The 21,160-nt window shown below is 35.1% G+C and overlaps 1 long non-coding RNA gene across 1 annotated transcript in view; it reads left to right on the top strand.

Moving 5' to 3' along the window:
- LOC150008392 (uncharacterized) overlaps positions 1 to 21,160 on the top strand; it is a 326,304-nt gene that overhangs the window by 258,008 nt on the left and 47,136 nt on the right. The window contains exon 5 of the long non-coding RNA XR_016511114.1: positions 5,947 to 6,081. This is a non-coding gene — a long non-coding RNA (uncharacterized LOC150008392). The remainder of the gene's footprint in view (positions 1 to 5,946; positions 6,082 to 21,160) is intronic.

The following is a 21,160-nucleotide window of genomic DNA, read 5'->3' as shown; positions in this document are numbered from 1 at the left end:
TTCATGTAATTAAAATATCTTGTACTATATATATTTAAATGCATAGTACACCATGAGGTTTCTCATATTTTATTTAACTATTTTCTTACTATTGGACATATAAATTGTTTCCAAATATTCATTATTATAAGTAGCATTGCCAAGAACAATTTTGTATATAGAGGAGTTTCTATATTTCAAGTTGCTTTCTGAATTACTATATAAAATATAAAATACCATTACGATTTTGGTACTTACTATAAAATTTATTTCCAAAGATTTATGTCATTATGAAGATGAGAATCAATATATAAAATAGAAATATAATTGATAATATTGTAATAACCACATATGGTGCCAGGTGGGTACTAGAATTATAGGGAGGATCATTCCATAAATTATGTCTAACCACTATGCTGTACACCTGAAGCTAATATAAAATAATAGTAATGCCAAATATAATTTAAAAATAAATTAAAAACATTAAAAAAAACCCAAGACTTTTCATGGGAAAGTTTGAACTATTGCCACGGGCTCTGAAGTGCCCACTAATTTGCTCTTTCCCCACTTAAGACAGGTAACTTAGACATTTGCCCAGTGATATATAAGGATATATTCCTTCTGAAGTTGTGAATTGGTCCAGATCCAAAGATGACCACAGAGGTTGGTTTCCTGCTATTTATATCTTCCCCCTTTCCCCAGGGTGCCCTGTGAAGGCTGTTGCTTCATTTTCTGAGACATTATCTAACTAATCCCCATCATAACCCTGTGGGGAGGGATGTGAAAATATTGTTATCTCAGATCTACAGAGAAGCAAGCAAATGGCAGAGAGAGAAAGAGGAGAGTTTCCTAATGCCGTACGGCTTGTGTGTATGACGTAGCGACAAAAGTAGAATGTATTTCTTCTGATGTCATCTCCGGCTTCTTCCACTACATAAATCCATCATCTCTAGGAAAGAACCTGTCTTAACTCTCTTATCCTTTCATCAAAGCAGCCAACTTGATTCAGGTGCCGCAGCTCAGATTCCATCTCTGAAAGTTCCAGCACCATCTATCTTACCCACCTTCACTGTTCATTTTTATTCCTAAAGTGCTCTCCCTGCAGGAGCTGACTCTTCCTTCTCCCCAATTAACTTTTAGGTGGAAATTCCTAAAGTAGTGACACTGCACGTGTGAGCGTTCTCCCACCTGGTTTTCTTCACAGTGCACCTGGAAGGAGAACGCATCTCTGCAGTCTCACAGCATTCTCTGCGCCGAGGGAGGAATCTGCAGAAGCAAAGAGAACTGCCTTCCTGAGAGTAAACTTTTAAATCAGACATTCTTTGTTTTAGCCACGGCTTTGATATTTGCATAGGTTGCCACTTGCTGATAAGTAAAATGCATTGCTTCGTGATATTAGCAGCAAAGCAATGTGGTAGGGTAGACAAAAACATGGACTTTGGAGTCAGACAAATCAGGTTTGAATTCTGGCTCTGCTATTTAGTGGGCAATATAGTTAACTTCTTGGAGCTGATTCTCTCTTTTGTATTGGGTTGGCCAAAAAGTCCATTTAGTTTTCTTCCATAAAATAGAAGACATATTTTTCATTTTCACCAATAATTTTATTGATTTGGATATTTTGAGTATGTTGGCTATCCCCATTATTGGCTTCTAGTGGGTAGAGGCCAGGGGAGCTGCTGAACATCTTCCAATTCATAAGACATCCCCACAGCAAATAATTATTTGACCAAAAGATCAATAGTACCAAGAATACTACTTTTGACATGTTCTGTCAGTCAAAGCACCTTCTCCATACATTGCACAATCGTTTTTTGCATTTCAGTTGCATCTGTGACTTTCTTTAAATAATAAAGCATAATATGCCAGAAATCTTCACTATTAAGATGGCTACACAAATATTCACCAATTTTGATGTTTTTTTTAATATGCGCCCCTATGTTCATAGCAGCACTGTTTATGATAGTCAAGTGCTGGAAAGAGTCTAAGTGCCCATCAGTAGATGAGTGGATCAAAAAACTGTGGTACACTTACACAATGGAGTACTACGCAGCAGAAAGAAAGAAGGAACGCCTACCCTACACGATAGCATGGGTAAAACTGAAGAATATTATGCTCATTGAAATAAGCCAGGTGGTGAAAGACAAATATCATATGATCTCACCTGTAAGAAGAGCCTAATGAACAAAACAAAGAAATGAGCAAAATAGAACCAGAAGCATGGAAACAAGGAACAGACTGACAGCAACCAGAGGGGAGAGGGGAGGGGGAGAACCAGGAAAAGGAGGGGAAGGCTTTAGTCAAAGAACACGTATGAATGACCCATGGACATGGACAACAGGGTGGGGATTGACTGCGGGAGTGGGGGTTGGGCTGGGCGGAGCAGAGCAAAGGAGGAAAAATTGAGACAACTTTAATAGAACAACAGTAAAATACATTATTTAATTTAAAAAAATGCATGCTGATATGACAGCTCTCACGATACAATCTAACAATATTGCTTCTAATTAAGTTAAAGACAACAAAGCACTTCTAGAGCCATCATGTGGAAAAAACTAAATGAAATTTTTGGCTAACCCTACAATGGGGATAATACTCGTACAGTAACGATATCTACCTCACAGGGTTAATGCGAGGATTGAAGATAAATAATGTATACTTTTCTTACAATGAAATGAGATAGCAGAAAAGTGCAATCCTCCCCAGAGACTTCAGATCAAATTTTTGTGGCACATCTTCCATGTCCCCTCCAGCTCCACTCTCCTCCCTATCCCATGCTAGGAGACTCTCTCCTGGGAGGCTGACCAGTAAGGTGTCCAGTAGCAGCTTCTTTTGCCTGAGCTCTGTTGCCTTTGGCAGGAGGAGTCCCAGCAGGAGATCAGAAAGAGGCAGGAGAATGAGATCATGTTCACCTCTCACTTCCTTCCTTTCTGGGTCACCTGAGTCTGTGTCCCAGAGAATAACCTCCCTTTTCAAGGCAGTCCACACCATGACTCTGTCCTTCTAGGTATTGGTGACCCATCCCTTTCATTGTCCCTTTAGTTTGGAGGTGGTGAGAACTGCATATGGACTCCTGTACTCTATTCAAATTTTCTTTAATACTGTAGTCTCTTTACTAAACTCTCCTTTAATGATCCTAATGAGTGCACTGTCTGTTCACTCCTGGGACCCTAACTGATACATTGTTCATGATTCTGTAGTTGAAAGTACATTTGCCTAAGTTTGTTTTATTTGAGGAAGTTTGGTACTTTTAGGGGAAAAAACAAGAATACAGTAGGTGATTGTCGTTGCTTGCCATTTGATAGAACGGAAGAAAAAGGTAGTAATGAAGGATGATGATGACGAGAGCCAAACATTCTCTTAGACACTACTTTATACACATCAGAACTCATTTAAATTCAAAACACACGTGTGTTATCTCCCTTTTGCAGTTCTAGCAAAATCTGAGAAGGGTTAAGTAACTTACCTAAAGCTACATAGAATACAATTGAAGAGCTGAAATTCGAACCCCTGCCTATTTGGCTCCAAGGTCCATCCTGTTGTAGTGAGGTATGCAGACTGGGAAGGGTCATCCCATCAACACTGTTTTCAATGAAATCCATTTGCCTCTTTAAATTTCTATAGGTTACAAATTCCTACTGGATAGTCTCTCTTAATGATGGTCTTTAAATGATGTTAAGATACATTTGTTAAAAATTTCATTAATTTAGCAAATACTCAAGTCAAATCCATCGTTTGTCTGATTTCACTTATTTGATAATGTAAAACCATTGCTTCACTAGCCCGCTAGGGACAATGATTGCATAGTTGGCCCTAAGGGTGCTCATTAAATACTAAATGGGTAATGAAATATTTTGAACGAGTTTTTCTTTGATAGTGTGTGATCTTCCTACAGCATTTGAAGGATTTTATTTTCCCCCACAGGAATGGAATATTTAGTTCAGAGTTTATATTATTTCTGCTCACTTTTTAAATTGATCTAGGTGAGTAATATAATTCCACATTTTCTGAGAACTAATAAAATGCTTGGCATTGTAACTAATCAGTAAAGGTGACTAAATTCCCAGAGGTATACAGCCGAGAACTTTGCATGTGTGGATCTGCTCTTTCCTCCAACTCCTACACTCCTAAAAAAAATCCGAACACACTCAAAGAAACCATATTTATCCTAGCAACTCATATTTGTGTATCTTTCTGTAACTTCAGATGAGCATTTCCATCAACCCCAGAAGAAAACTTTGTCCTTTCGTTCCCTTTAGGTCCCTAAGTTGCATCTAGGCACATTCTTAGCAATAATAAACTCATTTTCTAATTCTAGTTCCACCTTGCTGTTGTGGGGTCTTGGGCCTCTCTAAAAATATCTCCCTTTTAATTTTTTAAGTCTTGAGGGGTGACTCTTGTGTTCAAAACCAGTCTTTGATCCTTGAGAGTGTGCCATTGATGGTGCTGGAGAGCTTGGTGAAAGTCCCTTTCCATGGTGTGGGGGACCATTGTGTTCTCCTGCTGTTGAGGGCTGGCCTCCTCCAGGGGCCCACAAAGTCGCTATGTTCAATGGAGTCCTCCCTCCTTTTGTTTGGTATGCTTTTAAAAAATGTATATAGTCACTTTGTTTTGTTTGTAATTTTTTTTAAATCATTTATTTTGTTTAGTTTATTTATTTATTTATTTATAGAGAGAGGGGAAAGGAGAAGGAGAGGGAGAGAAACATCATTGTGTGATTGCCTCTCACTCATGCCCCCAACTGGGGACCTGACATGCAACCTAGTCATGTGCCCTGACTGGGAATCGAACCAGTGACACTTGGCTTGCAGGCCAATGCTCAATCCACTGAGCCATAGCAGCCAGGGCTTGTTTATAATTTTTGAATGTATAATTCACACTACTCTGCACCTTGATATTATTCAATAATTTTAGCAAAACAAACTCCTTCAGATCTTGCTCACTCTTACTCCTTTCCATAAACCTCAGACACAAGTCTTTTGAGAAGTTTAGACCAAATCCAAATGATATAATAATACATGCTGTTGTTAGAATCAGGCTTCACTTACAATGTCAGCCCACATCTACAATGTCAGAGGTTTTGTGTTTTGAACCAAGTCTGTTTGCCTCATCAGTGTTCCACTCAGAGTGGTTTCTTTCCTAAAAGGCACCTCAGCCCATGTGCAAATACACCCTGTGAATCTGTAAGTAATGTCCAAATTTAGCTCAATATCAGAATGAACACAGCACAATAGTTATTCTATTTGCTTTTTATTCATAACTCAAAACAGAGAATCTCCTTAGTGTCTAGTGGAAAGTGTAGGTTAGAGAATGAAGCTATCATGGCATTGAAGTGGCAACTACTCTGGAATATTTTTTGATAAAATGGTTATTGCTTAATTTGGTAACCTATTCCTCCCAACCATTCCTATGATCTCTTTGAACCAAAATGGTAGAAAACTCACTAAATTTACCGAAGAGTCACTGGAATGGCTCACTGTATTGTGGATTATTGCTAATAAAACAGGAGGTCAGTATATAGTTGTCAGAGGGCTTTCAGATGTAGACAAGAGTCCTCCAGCAGTGGTCAAGGTTACCCTAGTGATATGTTGGTGGAAAATTGAGGGGTCCTTAGCTGTACCAACAAGAATCATCAAATATGCAATGCAGTATGCGTTTTCATGTCATACATGTAACTTTAGGTTATGGTTAGCATACCTTTTTTTTTTTTTTCTTTTTTTTTTCAGCTACTAGAAATGTAGGCTTGAATTTTTAATAGAAAACAGATGGTGCTTGAAATCTCTAACTTACATTTAACAAAAGCTGTTTTGGAAATGTTGCTTGTGTGGACTTTTATTGTTTTAAACACAGTGTCATTTTAGCCTGTTCTGATGAATAATTTAAGAATTACTGTCCTACTTGAAGACAGCATTTTGAAGTACACGTGTTAATCATATACTTGATTAAACATTTCCTTGCTTTTCTCTTCAGAATGTCAGTTGGCATTTGAGTGGATAATTGTTGCAGTAAGAACAGTGGCGTTGGAAACAACTATTGCCCTTTTGAATTACTTGAGGCACCACCATGAAAAGAAATACTTGTGATTTGCTTTCTCGGAGCAAAAGTGTAAGTACCCTTTGTTTTTATAACTTTTTACTGTGTGGATTTTATTACTGTGCTATCATAATCAGGCTTGTGAGAAACCTTTGGTAACTTTTAGGTATTTGGCTGTATACAGGTTATTAACAAGTGAGGATTTGTTCATCTCTGACCTGGTTGACATTTGATGGGAGTTCTCTTTCAGGCAGTTTATATGCATTGCCACTCATTCATATAAGCCTACTAGAATGATATTGGACACTCTGATTTGGGGATGCATGCAGAAATTACATAATTAAAAAGTAAGACTCAAGAAATTTATGTCTTGTATGTCAAACTTTCTGGGTAAGTCTCAAGGGATAAATTGAACTTAACACCATTAGGTACTTCAATTGATCACATTCTGAAAGTTCATGTATACGGTGAATAATGCCAGTACTTGATCAGTGGGGCATAACTTTCATGGGCTTTCTACCCTGGCGTATGTTTTTAATCCCTCTCCTTCTTTAAAAAAATTTTTAAGTGAATATCCTCAGGACCCTGATGAAGATTCAGCCTTATTCCCAATTACTGAGTGTTCTTAAGGTAACAAGTTAGTAATAAATTTTAGATTCCTCTTAATTTATGGAAGAAAAGACAAACAAATAGAGCAATTCAAAGCTGTACAAGGCAGTGGTAAAAGGAGGCTGTTAATTTTCATCAGACAAGTTCTAAAAACATGGGCTTTTGTTTGTTTGCCCAAGGGGAAAATAAGCATCCAAACAGATGTAGTTGTGACGTAGGAACATTCAGTTGAGGGCATCAGAAAAACCACAAATGCAAACACATTTCTCTAGTACGGAAATGCTTTGTGTTACAATCAGTAGTTCTATTGTGATGGCCCAAGACCATCTTTAATTCTTTCTGTGGTCACCATCTAGCTTTTAAGGGTAAGTAATGCAGGAGTATGGGGAGAGGGAAGTACAGTGTGTCCAATAGGGTTTCTTAAAAATGGGGATATACCCAGAGGTGTGCCAATTCTTTAACTGAATACTGACTGTGTTTACTAACCAACCAAGGAAATCCAACAGACTCGGAGGCAACGTTCAAATTGATTTACTTTACTGGTTAGTGTTTGGTTGTATGTATTATTATATAAAATAAAAAGCCATGGCTTGGATCCTGGAATCCCTTCTAGTATTTGGCAGTTGCTCATTGGAAATGAAGGTGACCTGCATACAAATTAACAAACTGCAAACACATTTTTCTGTTATGGAGTCTTTCTTATTTAAGTTGACTATGAAAGCAAATAATTTACTTAATTCTTTCTTGTTTTATTAAATCGCAGGGACATGTGATATGAAAAAATGTATAAAGGCAAGAGGGAGAATATTTTAAACAATTAAAAATATATCATTAAGGATTTCCCTGTTCTTGCAGGAAAACATTCTAAAAGCAAATGATTAACTGAGCCATGACTTTAAGGAACTGCAGGTATTTAATGATGCTAAGATATTTCCTATTTAAACTTGCTTAATGCAAAATTTTTCATCTTGCTGGAAACGCTCACACTTCCCAGATTAGGAGAACCTGATGTGCCTACATTTGTCCAAATGTAAACAATAGAGCTGTCATTTCACTGCTTCTTAGTTTCTTGAAAATCCACTGGTGTAAAGAACGTGCTTCCACACAATTTAATGACTCTAAGCAGGAGATCACGGTCAGAGAAAAGAGCCAGACTTTTTAATTAGTTTGAAGTTGTTACTTTAAGGTTTCAAAAGTTTATTTTGCTTTGTTCTAAAAATGTCACCCTCCCACCCTTTAAATCTTTGCCATTATAAAATCCAAAATTATCTACTTAGAAGTAGATACTTTCTGTTTTTGATGAGGAAAGTTTAAAGAATTAATTTCATTTAGAATTTAAGAACGTTTTTCTTTGGCATTATGACATTTGAAACTCCAGAGAGAATGCTCTTAATGTTAGAACAGCTTCTGTTCCTCTCTGCATGTCTATCTTGTATCTGTTATTGTGAAAAAACATACAAATGAGGAAGAAAATAAAAAGACTACCTTTAGACGATCACCTTATTTGTTCCTGAACACTTAAATCAGTGTTCATATTTTTCTACTCATATTTGAGACCTGGTGCATGTCTCTTTTAATGATTAGTGCTCTGAACTCTTCTTCATTTGGGAGGTAATCAGTGAAAAATTTTAGCTATAAAAGTATAAACAAACCACTTTTTACTTAAAGTGACATTTTGCTAGTTTGGGAGGATGATTTGTAGTTGTAGTGGGTAAGAAAGGGAGGCACTGAGCACATTCGCGTTACAAAAGTAAGGCATGGTTCGGTGGCTATGCTCTTGTGGGCCTCTTCCTCCATCCTATAATGGAAACTTCCTTAGGACAAGGGCTTTGCTTGTTATGTCCTCACTGTATCCTCAGCATAGTGTCGCTCACTTAGCAGATAATTGTGTGTTAACAAAATGAGCAAATAAATAAACTGTGACTCCTCCTGAGAGAAGCTTCACAGCACAATAACAGTGTGTCATAGGAAGACTTGGCCTACGGAGGACAGACAAGGCTTCTCCAAGGGAAGTTGATTGAGAGCTGTGATCTGAAGGGTAAGTTAGCTTCACAAGACAAAAGAGGAGTGGAGGGGCTTCCAGGAAGAGTTAACATATGTGCAATGACTCTGTAGTGGTAGGGAAAGCGGGGGCCTCAATGTCACGAATAACGGATAGAAGAACTAACTCATTGGTGGCAATGATAGGAAGATAGAAGAAACCAAACACATTTAAGAGATATTTAAAAGAAAGAAATGATAGGGCTTTTGGTAAGGCATTGGGTCTGAGATGTAGGGGAGTGAAAAGTGCCCTCTGGGATTCTGGCTTACTTAGCAGGATGGATGTGGTCCTACCATCCTACTGAGATGGAGGCACTGAGTAACCACCAAGGAAGGGATGGGAAGAGGGTGAACCTGAGTCTAAGGCTGTTGAGATGGGGATGTTTTAAGATATAGGAGCTTGGATAGCAATTTTAATTAATTTACACAATATGTAGATTGAGAAATTTAAATTTATTATTAATTTATATCCCAAATAGTTGATTAAATATAGGAAATAGACATTTTCACTGAATTAAAAAAAAATTATGCAAGTTTGATCTCAAGCTGTCTTTACCAGATCTACAAGTTGCCATTTACCTAAATAAAATTTTTGTATATGAGGGGGGACCTCCCCAAGAAAACAATTTATTTATTAAAATAGTGTATTTATTCTTATATTTAAAAAATATTTTATTTATTTATTTTTTGAGAGAGCGGTAGGGAGGGAGAGAAATACCAATGTGCAATGTGTGAGAGAGAAACCAAATGGTTGGTTGCCTCTCATTTGCCCCCAACCGGGGACCTGGCCCACAACTCAGGCATGGGCTCTGACTGGGAATCAAACCAGTGACCTTTCAGTTCACAGGCTGGCACTCAGTCCACTGGGTCACACCAGCCAAGGCTAGTCTTACATGTTTAAACTTAAGTCACATTCAAAGTACTCTCCATTTGATGCAATACACCTTTTGAGACCTTTTCCACTGCTCAGAACAGTTTTTGAACTCATTGACTTTGATGCCTTTAGTGCTTTTGCCAATATTTGTTTTACCTCAAATGTTCCCCTTTCAGGACTTTTTTTTAATCTGCAGAAGCAAAAAAGAAAGTTTTTTGGGGTGAGATGGGGTGAATAGGGAGGGTGAATAGGGAGTCATGCTGTTTTTGATCAAAACTGCTGAACACTTAGTATGGTGTGGGCAGGTGTACTCCTAAGTCACCCATCATGAAATGGGCAAACATATTGAAAAAGTTTTCAAAAAAAATTCACTGAAGCTACATGCAGCCTCTCATGACAACACCAGCTGGTCCACTGATACAGCTGGTTTTCTAGAACACTCACCTAGTGGAGAAGCCAGTACCATAAAGGTACAGAAGATAATTCTGTTTTTTTGGGGTCCCCACTTATAACACCTCCCCCTCAATATATCGCTAAGAACTCAAGATCTAAAATGGGTAGAAATATAGTGACAATTATTTCTAATTTAGTTTTTCATTTATTGGAAAAAAAAGATAACTCATTTCTGCAAAATATTAGGTGGAGAAAGTGCTTAGAAATAACAGCCTTAAACATATTCTTATATTTCATCACCTATAAACAAAATAAGACCTATACTAGTTGATTTATTAAAAACTTCTGAACATCAGTTTATAAAAGCCAGTTTTTGTTCATTATTTCTGATGCTATAATGTGGTTAATTTTGACCTATACTTTAATATAGAGTTCATAAACCCAATAAAAGATATAAATTTAAAACTTATTGTTATTTTCTTAAAAATTAACTTAAAGTAAGTCAACTAGCATAAACTACATTAATTTAATTTAATTGATTAAATTGAAAATGTTTAAATAAGTCAAATATCACTAATATTATTAAATATTATATTAAGATGAGCTTACCAGCAGATTTGTGTATTAAATGAACTGAAATTAAAATATTTTATGACCCATATATGGTTTTCGATATGACAATGAAAGAAGTCCACTTAAAAAGTGGGAAGCTATTTCACAATACATTGCATGTCCATTGAAAATGACAGAAGACAAATAATTTAAGCTTTACATTCCTGACTTACACAATTGTTGCAACTGTTTAGTTCATTTGTTTTTAGAATACATGGTATTAATATTTATTTCTCATGAAAATAATTTCAGTGGATTTACAGGGTTTATAAAATTTATAGAGTTTCTGATACAGAATTTCTTACTTCTTCTAGTTGGAAGTAAACTTAAATATCTTCTGACTCAACCCTTTTATATTTTTCTGAGATTGAAGCTTGGGGAGATGAAATGACTTGCCTGAGAGGTGGCTTGATTTAGTTGAAAATAAAAATGTGGGCTCTAAAATCACACATAATTAAGTTTCAAAATTTGGCTCCTTAAACTTTCCAGCTGTGGGACATTTGGCAATTTACTGACTCCAGTGTTCTAAAGGGTTATGTGAGAATGATAACAACACACAATGCTTGATATATCAAAGGTGCCTAATTAGTTCTCTCTTTAGTGCTGCGCTGGACTCTGTAGCTTATAAGTGAGACTCCCTGTGTTCTTTTCTCTCTCTGATTCCTAAAATGTTGTCAAAACTGGGAGAGAAAGAAAAAAATCTCTTACCCTCTTTTAAGTGCCTGAAAAACACCAATGTTGGAAAAACCATGTTGTCCAGATAAAGTCTATAAAAATTAGGACATTAAAGGAAAAATAAATGAAAAAAAGAAGTAAAAAAAAAAATCAATGATTATTTTGATAACATCTGCTTCTTTAAAAACTCTGGATTATCTGATTTAATAATAATTAGAAAAAAAAAGAGGAGAAAAGAAAAAAAATTCATCTAGTAGATAACTCTTGTCTTAAAGTATTTATTTCCAACAGGAACTGTTATAGCATAAGATTCTCCCATAAATTTTGTGATATAAAGGCTTTGCTCCTTTTGAAAGTTTTCAAGCCACCTCATATTGAACTGACAATTTATTTTCACAAGTCTTATAAAAGTTTTTGTGTGACTGCTTGGAGTTTTACGCCTCTTGGGGTGTTTCAGATCATTTTTTTCCCCCTGGGTGCTTGTTCTTTGTCCATACACTGTAACAGCAGAGCATGAATGGATCTCTATGTGCTAACCTTTGGAATTGTCTTTGCCATCTGTAAAAGCTGGGGGCTGTTCTTGCTGTTCTGACTTTTGCTTAAATGAGACTGAATTAGTTCCATTTGTACAAGAACGACAGATTTTAATGTTTTTGCATAAAACCATTCTATCTCAAAACTATGAGTGGTAAATTGAGATTTGGTAAGGTATTCTTCTAAATTTCATAGCCAGAAAATCCCATGCAGAAGGGATGGTTAATTTTTATTTACTCTTCTGAGTTGTAATGAATCAACTGATTTTTCTATTTAAAACTTGCCTTCTCCAGCCTCTAATATATTTCCATGAAGTTATTTAATTTAATTAGAGCAGCATTTAGCTGTAAATATCTATGTTTTTTCTTCTACCTATATAGCATAGCAATTTAGGACAGAAAGAGACAGTGTAATATACCTTTTAAGCATGTTAGAAAATTTTATTAAAAGATGCTATCCAACCATTCTGCTTTTGGTTAAATAGTTTAATTTGCTATAATGGTCAAAAATTTACCCCAGACTTTTAGCATCCTGTGTTAACTCTGTTGGCTCTTATCAATCCATTGGTTTCAATGGGGAAGAAGCCATTTATAACGATGCCAGCATAGCATTTGTGACTCAAGTTTTCCTTGGCATTTCTTCAATGAAATATTGACATAGTATGACTTCCCTTAGGTTAAAGATTTGACTCTAGCAGCCTATATTTTTGTTTAAAATAATTTTTAAAACAATAGGTTTACTATTTTTTGTGTTAATAATAATCACCATCTCCCAACATTAGGCTCTGGCATTTTTTAATATTGTGATGTGCTTTCATTGATCAAGATTTTTTGCTGACTTCCTGGTGTAAGAGAGCCAGTGTGATAAAGTATAGCAATCCGTAATGTTGGTTTTAAAAAATATATTAGGACTTCTATTTATATTTACTTTTTAATGTAATATTTTTCAATTTTCAATTTTTTGTACATGTTTGACAAATATATGGTAGCACATGTGTGCAATCAATAAATACATAAACTGGGAAAATACATTCAAAATATTTTTACTGATAGAGGTGTGTAGTCAAAATTGTGTAGAGATTATTGGTGCAGTGAAAAGAGAATAGTTTTTGAATTCAACGACCTGGATTCAATCCTCAGAGCCACTTGTACTTAAAGAGCTGACCTTTAGTAAGTTACTTAATTTTTTCTGAGACAGTTTTTTTTTTATATATAAAGTAAAAAAAGTATATGATAATGGAAGTGAAACAAAATAATTGCTTTATAACTTCTTTCTATCTTGAGGTTTGCAGAGGTTTTGGTAGACATAGAGCAGAGTAATAGTGTCTACCCCAGAAATGGATCATTTGGAAATGTAGTTCATTCTTCTCACTAAATGAATTCATGTACAGCTTCCAAGATCATTTAATATCCATATCATATAAAATATTCAGGCAGACGATGAGTGGTTAAACTTGGTCAAAGTTCTGTTTCCTACCAATTATGAGTTTCTTAATTCTAGGTCATATTGTGCCCATTCATAAACTGAATTGAAGTTCAGTTCCCAAATAAATGTAAAATCAAAGTAGTGAGGCAAAAAAACTAATTAGTTAGGTTGGGCTGCCATGACAGAATATTATAGACTATGTGACTTAAACAACAGAAATTTATTTTCTCAGCGTTCTGGAGGCTGGCAAGTTCAAGATCAAGGTGCTATCTTGATTCAGTTCCTGATGAGAGTCCTCTTCAAACCCTAATTAAATCCCAAAGGCCCCACCTACATATAATATCACATTGGGGTGTAGAGCATTGACATATGAATTTGGGGGGGATATAAACATTCCATTTACAATAGAGAGTTTGATTCTTAAGGAATGACTTCAATAAATCACTGATATTTATGCCCAGAAGATGGTGACCAATAACATGGAGTCCACATATTCTCTCAATTGGGTAACATAAAATTGATCTGGTAACATCTTTCTCTTCATTTTCTATTTTCTAGATTTTATGTTAGGAAACTCAGTGATGGTTTGTGAGGTTCTAATCCTCTTTTCATAGACCTCGGGGCTAATTTGAATTTTACTCAAAAATATTTTCCCTTCCTTTATGACTCTTGTTTTCCTTATTTTGTATTGTTTGTTCTTAACATTCATTCCAATGACATAGGTCTCTGAATTACCTGTCCTGTCAATGGATTTACCAGTTGAGTTAACTTTCAAAGGTTTGCAAATTTCAGAGTTGATTGTCTGAGTCATCTCCATTCCCTCTAGCAATGCCGCTGTTTTTATGCTAACCAGGAGTGGGAAGTAAAGGTACAGACAAGGGAAGAGATACATACAAATTTCTATAATTATAGTATATTTTTAAATTTGGGATATTAAAAATATTTAAAGCAACTTTCCTTATAATATCTCCATTGATATTCTCTGAACTCATGAATTTTTATAAATCTCATATGGGGAATAAACTAGATAAATTTAAATTCTTGGAGGGATGTGTAAAGGAACTCAATGGTAATTAAAAAATACAATAAAAATTTTAAAAATACTTATTAATCAGTTTTTTTAGGTATTGAATTCTAAAGTATCTTCTAGCACTTTACACTAAACTCTCAGTTTCCTAGTAGCCTGGATTATTTTCTTCCTACCAGTTTGTAAAGATTCAGGATATCTTCTGCTCAATTGGATTTGTTAGTTCCTTGATGAAATTGCCCTCTGTTTGACTTAGGTTTCTTTTGGATGTTCCACATTTGGATAAAATTGTCATTCACCAGATGTCCTTTAATTAGGGTTCCCTGTTTATGTGTGTGTATGTATTTATTCAAAACTGGAAGCAAATCCTGGCTGTTTGGAAGGCATAGGATATCTGGAAAATTCTTTGCATACTGAATTTAAAGCCCACCTAAATGGGCTGTTAGTCTGGAGTTCAGGAGATAGGAGCTCAGCTGGTGAAATATGCCCAGCAGGTGCTCTAGATTTGCCTCTTTTCACAGAAGACTTTTAAAATGTTGTTCAAAATTTCTAAACCAAATTTACCTTATTCTTAAACAAATAAAAAATTTCTATTTGTACTTTTACATTGCTGAAAATTTGGAAGCAATTATTCTTTCAATGGCTCTGGGTGAGTATTTAGGACATTTTATTCCATCAGTGCCTACCTGGAAAGGGTAGACCAATAAGTAATTTGGAAAGGATGACACATTTTATATGCTACTTTAGAGATATCTGCATTTATTACTCTTCATAATTACCCTATAAGAAGGATTACTTTGGGAGTTCTATGGTTAAATAAAAATAATGGATCCCTTCTCAGACTGACCTCTTTTCTCTACTATATGAATCACCCCCTAAATTACAAAACTGACAAAGTTGTCACAGCTTAGAATCCACAGTTAAGTATATGAAAACTGTATTTTTCACTTGTGGTCACTCATTAGGGTCCAAAGAAGGTCAGAAGAGATAATATAGGTAAAGATGCTTTGAAAATTGCAAAGTACAAAGAAAAACCAAAATCATATTCTTGTTTATGTCTTTATTAGCAACAAACTGAAGTGAGAATTTGTACTTTTAGAGGTTTTATTCCTTTGTTTATTATTCCCGTCTTCTGGCTTGTGCTCTTTCTTTACAAAATTCAGCAAATGTTTGTTGAATGACTACCGTGTACCAGTAACTGTGCTAGACTCTGGGTATCCATCCAGTTGTAAGATACATATGGTCTCTATTATTATAGAGCATATTTTACAACTATATGTATAATTTTATAATTTTAAAAATTATTTTATCCTCTGACCCCAGCCTGACCCCAATCAACCATGCCTATCCCATTGTAATCTTTCATTCTTCTCAGAGAGTCTCAAGTCTCGTCCCTCGCAGACCGCTCTGTATTTGTTCTTCATTGCAATGTGGTTATCTTGTTTGGCAGAGATATTTTGAGCTGCAAATAATATGCCATAATTGTTAATTTTTTTCACTGTTGTAGAAGCATAGACTATTTTGAGTGGTTAAAAATAGTTTTTCTCAGATAATCAGCAAGAGTACAAGAATAGATGAGAGTAGAAATGAATATCAGTATGGAGGAAAGATCTGAAAGAATAGGGATTGATCAACAACCATTTGCTTTGAAATCAATCCCATGACAAGTTTAGTGGCTAAACCCAATCATTACATTTTTTAGAAAAATCTCCACATTTTTCAATATTATGATGTGTTTGCTATTTAATTTTTAGAGAATTTCAGGCTGGAGTTGAATAGCAAATGTTATGCCCAGGAAGTAATTGCATATATCACACTTAACAATATAAACATTAAAAATACATAAAAATGGAGAGGAGTCTTGTTGAATTGATGGTGATTATTAAAGAATGGATCCTACAGACAGTATTGCTGTGTAACAAAGTGAAGGTATAAAGAAAAGCCTAATAATTTGATTTTCTATTAGTATTGTTAGTGTTTTCTTTAAGTACTATTTTCCTCCAGAAAGAATTACTTATGAAGATTTACTATTTTTAATTATAGCCAAATTTCTATTTTAAAAATTGGATTAAATATCAATTTTTACAATTGAAATGGCTACCTATGAGCAAGAGTTTTGAACATTAAAAATGATTTCCATTAAAATTATTGAGGTGTTTACATTGTTTCTCAAGACAAATGCTTTCAAGGGCAGCACAGGGGATGATGCTTAAGGTCCTGAGCTATAATCTTGGTTTTGCCACTTTGTATCTATGTTGTGGTGGGAGAAGACAGGAGGAAATCATAAATAATTAGGTCATTATCAAATTCTCCCAATATCTACTATGATTGTTTCAAAGATAAAAGGAGAAAACTGTAATGAAAGCACATAGAAACATTTAAAAAAAGCCATACCTACCAAGCAAAAAAAAAAAAAAAAAAAAAAAAAACACCCCAAGCTAATGTTATACAAGAGTCAATTGTATCTTATTCTTCTTTACCAAGTGATTTAAGTCTTAGGAATTAAAAAAAAATAAAGAATGGGTTCACCAATAAACAGATTAACAAAGAATTAGCTCTACTTTTGTTGTTGGGAAAGGCCATTCTTGTCAGTTCTCATGTTTCCCTAAATTGTGCATATTAAAGGCCAAGAGTAGTTAATGGTTATGTAGTCAGAGCCTCCCTGACTCTGCTTTTCTGTTCCTTCTAGCACCCGGATTGGGTCACATACCATACACATGGGATTGGGGGAACAGCCCCATTTATAGCACACAAACATGGAATAAAGTATTTAGCTTATCACTCTCTATGATCATATCTGTCCTTCCCCCTCCCATTCTTACTATTATAGAAGTCTGTACTTCTGTTTTGGCACTATTGCTGTTGTGTTAATGATTTGGACATATTTATGTCCCTCAACATCCTCAATTTAATCCAGTCAAACAATATTTATTAAGCCCTCACCAAATATTTGACTGCATTATAGCAGTCATATTCTATGGAGCTATGCACCAAATGGTACCCCAGAGGTTCAGAGACTTGGCATTTCATCAGTTCATTTTCAGGCTGGGATTTGTAGAGACTCTGGCTCATTGAGCATTAAAAATCAAATGTATTAAAACTGCTGAAAACAAATGATAACACCACAATGTCACAGCAGAAATGACCTTTTCCACAAAGTCATTTAACACAAAATGTTATGAGATTTAGAGGACTTCATCTCTGTTTAGTGCACATACTTTAAACTATTATTAAATAGTGAACTCATATTTTTCTACAGAAGGCCATTACGTAGCATTAATTTACCAGCAGGCTTGCATATCAACATAATGAATCACACCACCAGAGACCTAGACATTGCTTATAAACAATAGTTTCAGAAGGTTATTTAAAGATAAACGAGGGGGTTGAGGAAAAGATGAGAAGTCCCCAGTGTACGTGCATATAAAGACAGAAAAGCCAAAGACTTTTTAAAAACATCGTGCAGTAATTCAGAACAAGCATTTCCTCACTCAAAGTGAGTGAAGTAATTGGCAGCCCGAGAGGAGTATGTCTGTCCTCCAGTGCAAGTGTTTTCTGTTCAGAAAGTATTTGCATATTTTAATTTCCCAAAGCAATGCTGAAACCCTCCTAAGAGGAGATGGAAAGACCAAAATCAACCACAAAAGAATGGAGTTAGGTGTTGACAAAAGTGGCTAGAATAGATTTAACTTAAAACTTTTTGACAGGGTTTTCTAATTTTGAGGAAATTGTAAAATGGCCTTATATCAAGGTCTTCCAAAGGTGTGATCAAGTCTATATATATATGGCTCTTTAAATGTGTGTTATTGTTAATACCATATTGTGAATTTTAAGAAATATGAATATTTTAGTTTATCATTGTTAACATCACCATTATGTTTATAAATGTGTTCATAATATGTCTGTATACAGACATAAATAAAGAAGATTAAGTTATTTTCATTGACATCTGTTCATTTGAAACCAAAGTTTATATTTATATTTTTCTAGAGTTTTACACATCATTGATTACATTATTCTGCACCTTAATTCCACACATTTTTACCAATATGTGATTTTGGATGAATTACTTGGCTGGACTATACTTTATTCATCTTTACAATGAGGGGATTAAATTAAATGAGTGGGAAGAGTTTTTTTAACTCTAAGATTATGACTATGTATTTCAAAGATTATATATTTCTTAGAACAGGCTTGATAAATATTTTTCACATTATGATGCTTGTAGCCAAAGTATAAGTTCTTTTAAAACTGACAAATGACTACCCTATCTGGTCAATGCAGTAACAGGATCCTGATTAATGAATTGAGCCCATTAAGCCTCTACCAACTATATGAAAGCACTGTCTGAGATGGACATCTGTTGCCTTTAAGAATGCATGGAACTGGAAAGATACTCACTTTCCTGAGAATCAAAAGAATCAGTTATTTAAAAATTATTGCTGCTTTAAACATTAGTTCTCTTACTTTAACCACCCATTTTGCCAATTGGGGGGTGGGTAGAAGGCTATAATATTTTAAGTGGCTCTGCTTTGAAGAGATCTGAATCTTTTGAATTTATATTCCCGTGAGAACAGCTTTGGCCAGCTCTCTGCTCTTATTCATCGTTTTGACCCTGCAGCTTACCCGTGGCTTCATGAAGCCTGTCCTTCCTCCATTTACCCAGAAACCTTTGAATTGTCGTGTCCAAATGTGGACCGTATGGTTTCTCTCTTATGTCCCTAAAGCACCACCAATTCCAGGCTGCAACATGCAAGAAAACGTCACTGAGCCTGGACATCATGCAAGAAAAACACAATACAAAAATAAAACACTTAAAACCGAATATAAAAAAATCAATCATTTCTGGCATAGACAGAAAAAACCTGTTACAGAGTCCTTTCTCCTCAGTCACTGACTTACCTCTTTATTGCTTTGCTTATCTCCCCACAGTGAAATGCTTTTTTTTCTTGTGTTCTACCTGGTGTTCAAACTCTGAACTCCACTGAGACCCAGCAGAAACCCCTCATTCCGAGTCTAAGTAAACATGGTAATTTACAAAGGTACAAACCGCCCACACGAAAACTCCTTCTACAGTATCATACACAGCAATTTATTTATTTACCTACTTACTTATAATCGTTATTTAAATTTATTGCAGTGACATTGGCAATAGGATCATATAGGTTTCAAGTGTACATTTCTATGATGTAAGATCTGTTCAGCCAAGGACTTTAATCTGGCCTTTGTCAAACAAAATAAGCAATCTTTCCTTAGAACTGGTCCAAAACCTTTTTGTTTTAAGGAATGCTTTCTATCCCCTTTTCTAAAGACCTTAGAAAATATTAGGGTCAGTTTTCATTCCACTAAAAATATCCAAAAGCACTAAATCATCAATGAATCCAAACATTCACCATTCATAACAAATCCCTGTCACTTCTATTCCTTACAGAAGATAATCTTAAATTCATTAATTTTAGAATATTGATGAATTCTGGAGTGAGCTGTCTAGTTTCTACTTTGAGCTCAGAGATGTAGAGAGTTGCTAAATTAGAACATAATGTCCAAATACACACACATATATATCACATGAAAATTGCTAAACACCAAAATCAAAGAGAAAATCTTAAAGGCAGTCAGAGGGGGAAAAAAAGACAAATTACACACAAAAAAGCCAAATATAAGAATTATAGTAGACATCCCCAGAAACTCTACAAGCAAGAAGACAAAGGAGTGCCATCTTTAAAGTACTGAAAGAAAAAACTGTTAACCAAGAATTCTATATCCAGTAAGTAAGACTATACTTAAAATAGAAAGTAAAACACTTTTGCAGAGTGAACTATTCCACCCTTCTATGCTCTCTAACATCCTCAAAGTATCTCTCTTCTCTTCTCTTGTCTTCTCTTGTCTTCTCTTCTCTTCTCTTCCCCGCCCCCCCCCCCCCTTGGCCTATACAAGACCTTACAGTTCCTTGTGACACTGCTGGCCACACACATCTTTTTTGACAACTCTGGTACTCCTCTTCCTGATGACTATTTATGTATTTCCTTCCGGTCTGCACATCCTTTAAACAACGCTGTTCCCCCCAAATCTGACATAGGCCCACATGATATTCTAGGATAATCTTATCTCCTTTTCCTGTATTTGGCTATCTTTTATTTGATTATTTCTAAATCTCTTATGTCCAGTATATTCTGGTTTTAGTCTCAGAGCTGTATTGAGTTGCAGTTAGGACATTCATCCACACAACATTTCTCAAACTAGATTCATCCACTATCCTTTCTCCTCTAAACATGCTGTTGCTTTTCTATTCTCTGTTATTTGCTTCCCTGGCCATCAATTAACAGCTTAAGCCAGAGCCCTGGAAAACTTCATCAACGCCCTTGCTCATCATTCCTCCCAACATTTAAACAAGTCACAAGCGTTATTGCATGACTATGTGTGTGACATCCTTTTGAGCCCTCCTTGTTCTAACTCCACTGCCTGGGGATCACCTTATTTTTCCTTACCGAACTTGGGCTCATCAAAACATATTAAGTACTGAGAACTAGTAAAATATATGTATTGTATATTGAGACTATTAACATTTGTTACACTATTTCATAGCAACTTATTTTATCATTTTAGCAATGTACTTAATCTTGTTTTGAATCTATATATTTTTACAACTGCTTTTGATTAGAATTAGAGCTAGCTCTTAAAGACTAAAATCATAAATTCACAACCAAGTAGAAGCTGATTATATGTATGTATGTATATGTTTGAGTATATGCAATTTTCATTACAGATATGCATAATTTGTTAATTTTTTAAGGAATAATTATAGCAAAGTCTGATTACGCACTTATGATTTTGTGTATAAACTAATTGGATGAAATGTTAGATATTAATGCCAGATATTAAATGGAATTAAGGTCTAATATGTGAGCTAATTGACTAATAATAATAATTTATAATTGCAAAATGCTATTAAATATTTCATC

Source organism: Furipterus horrens, unplaced genomic scaffold, assembly GCF_987537825.1.
Source record: "Furipterus horrens unplaced genomic scaffold, mFurHor1.1.pri manual_scaffold_5, whole genome shotgun sequence".
NCBI classification, from domain to species: Eukaryota; Metazoa; Chordata; class Mammalia; order Chiroptera; family Furipteridae; genus Furipterus; species Furipterus horrens.
Note: the sequence above shows the minus strand (reverse complement) of the source record. Positions and strands in the feature narration are given on the sequence as shown.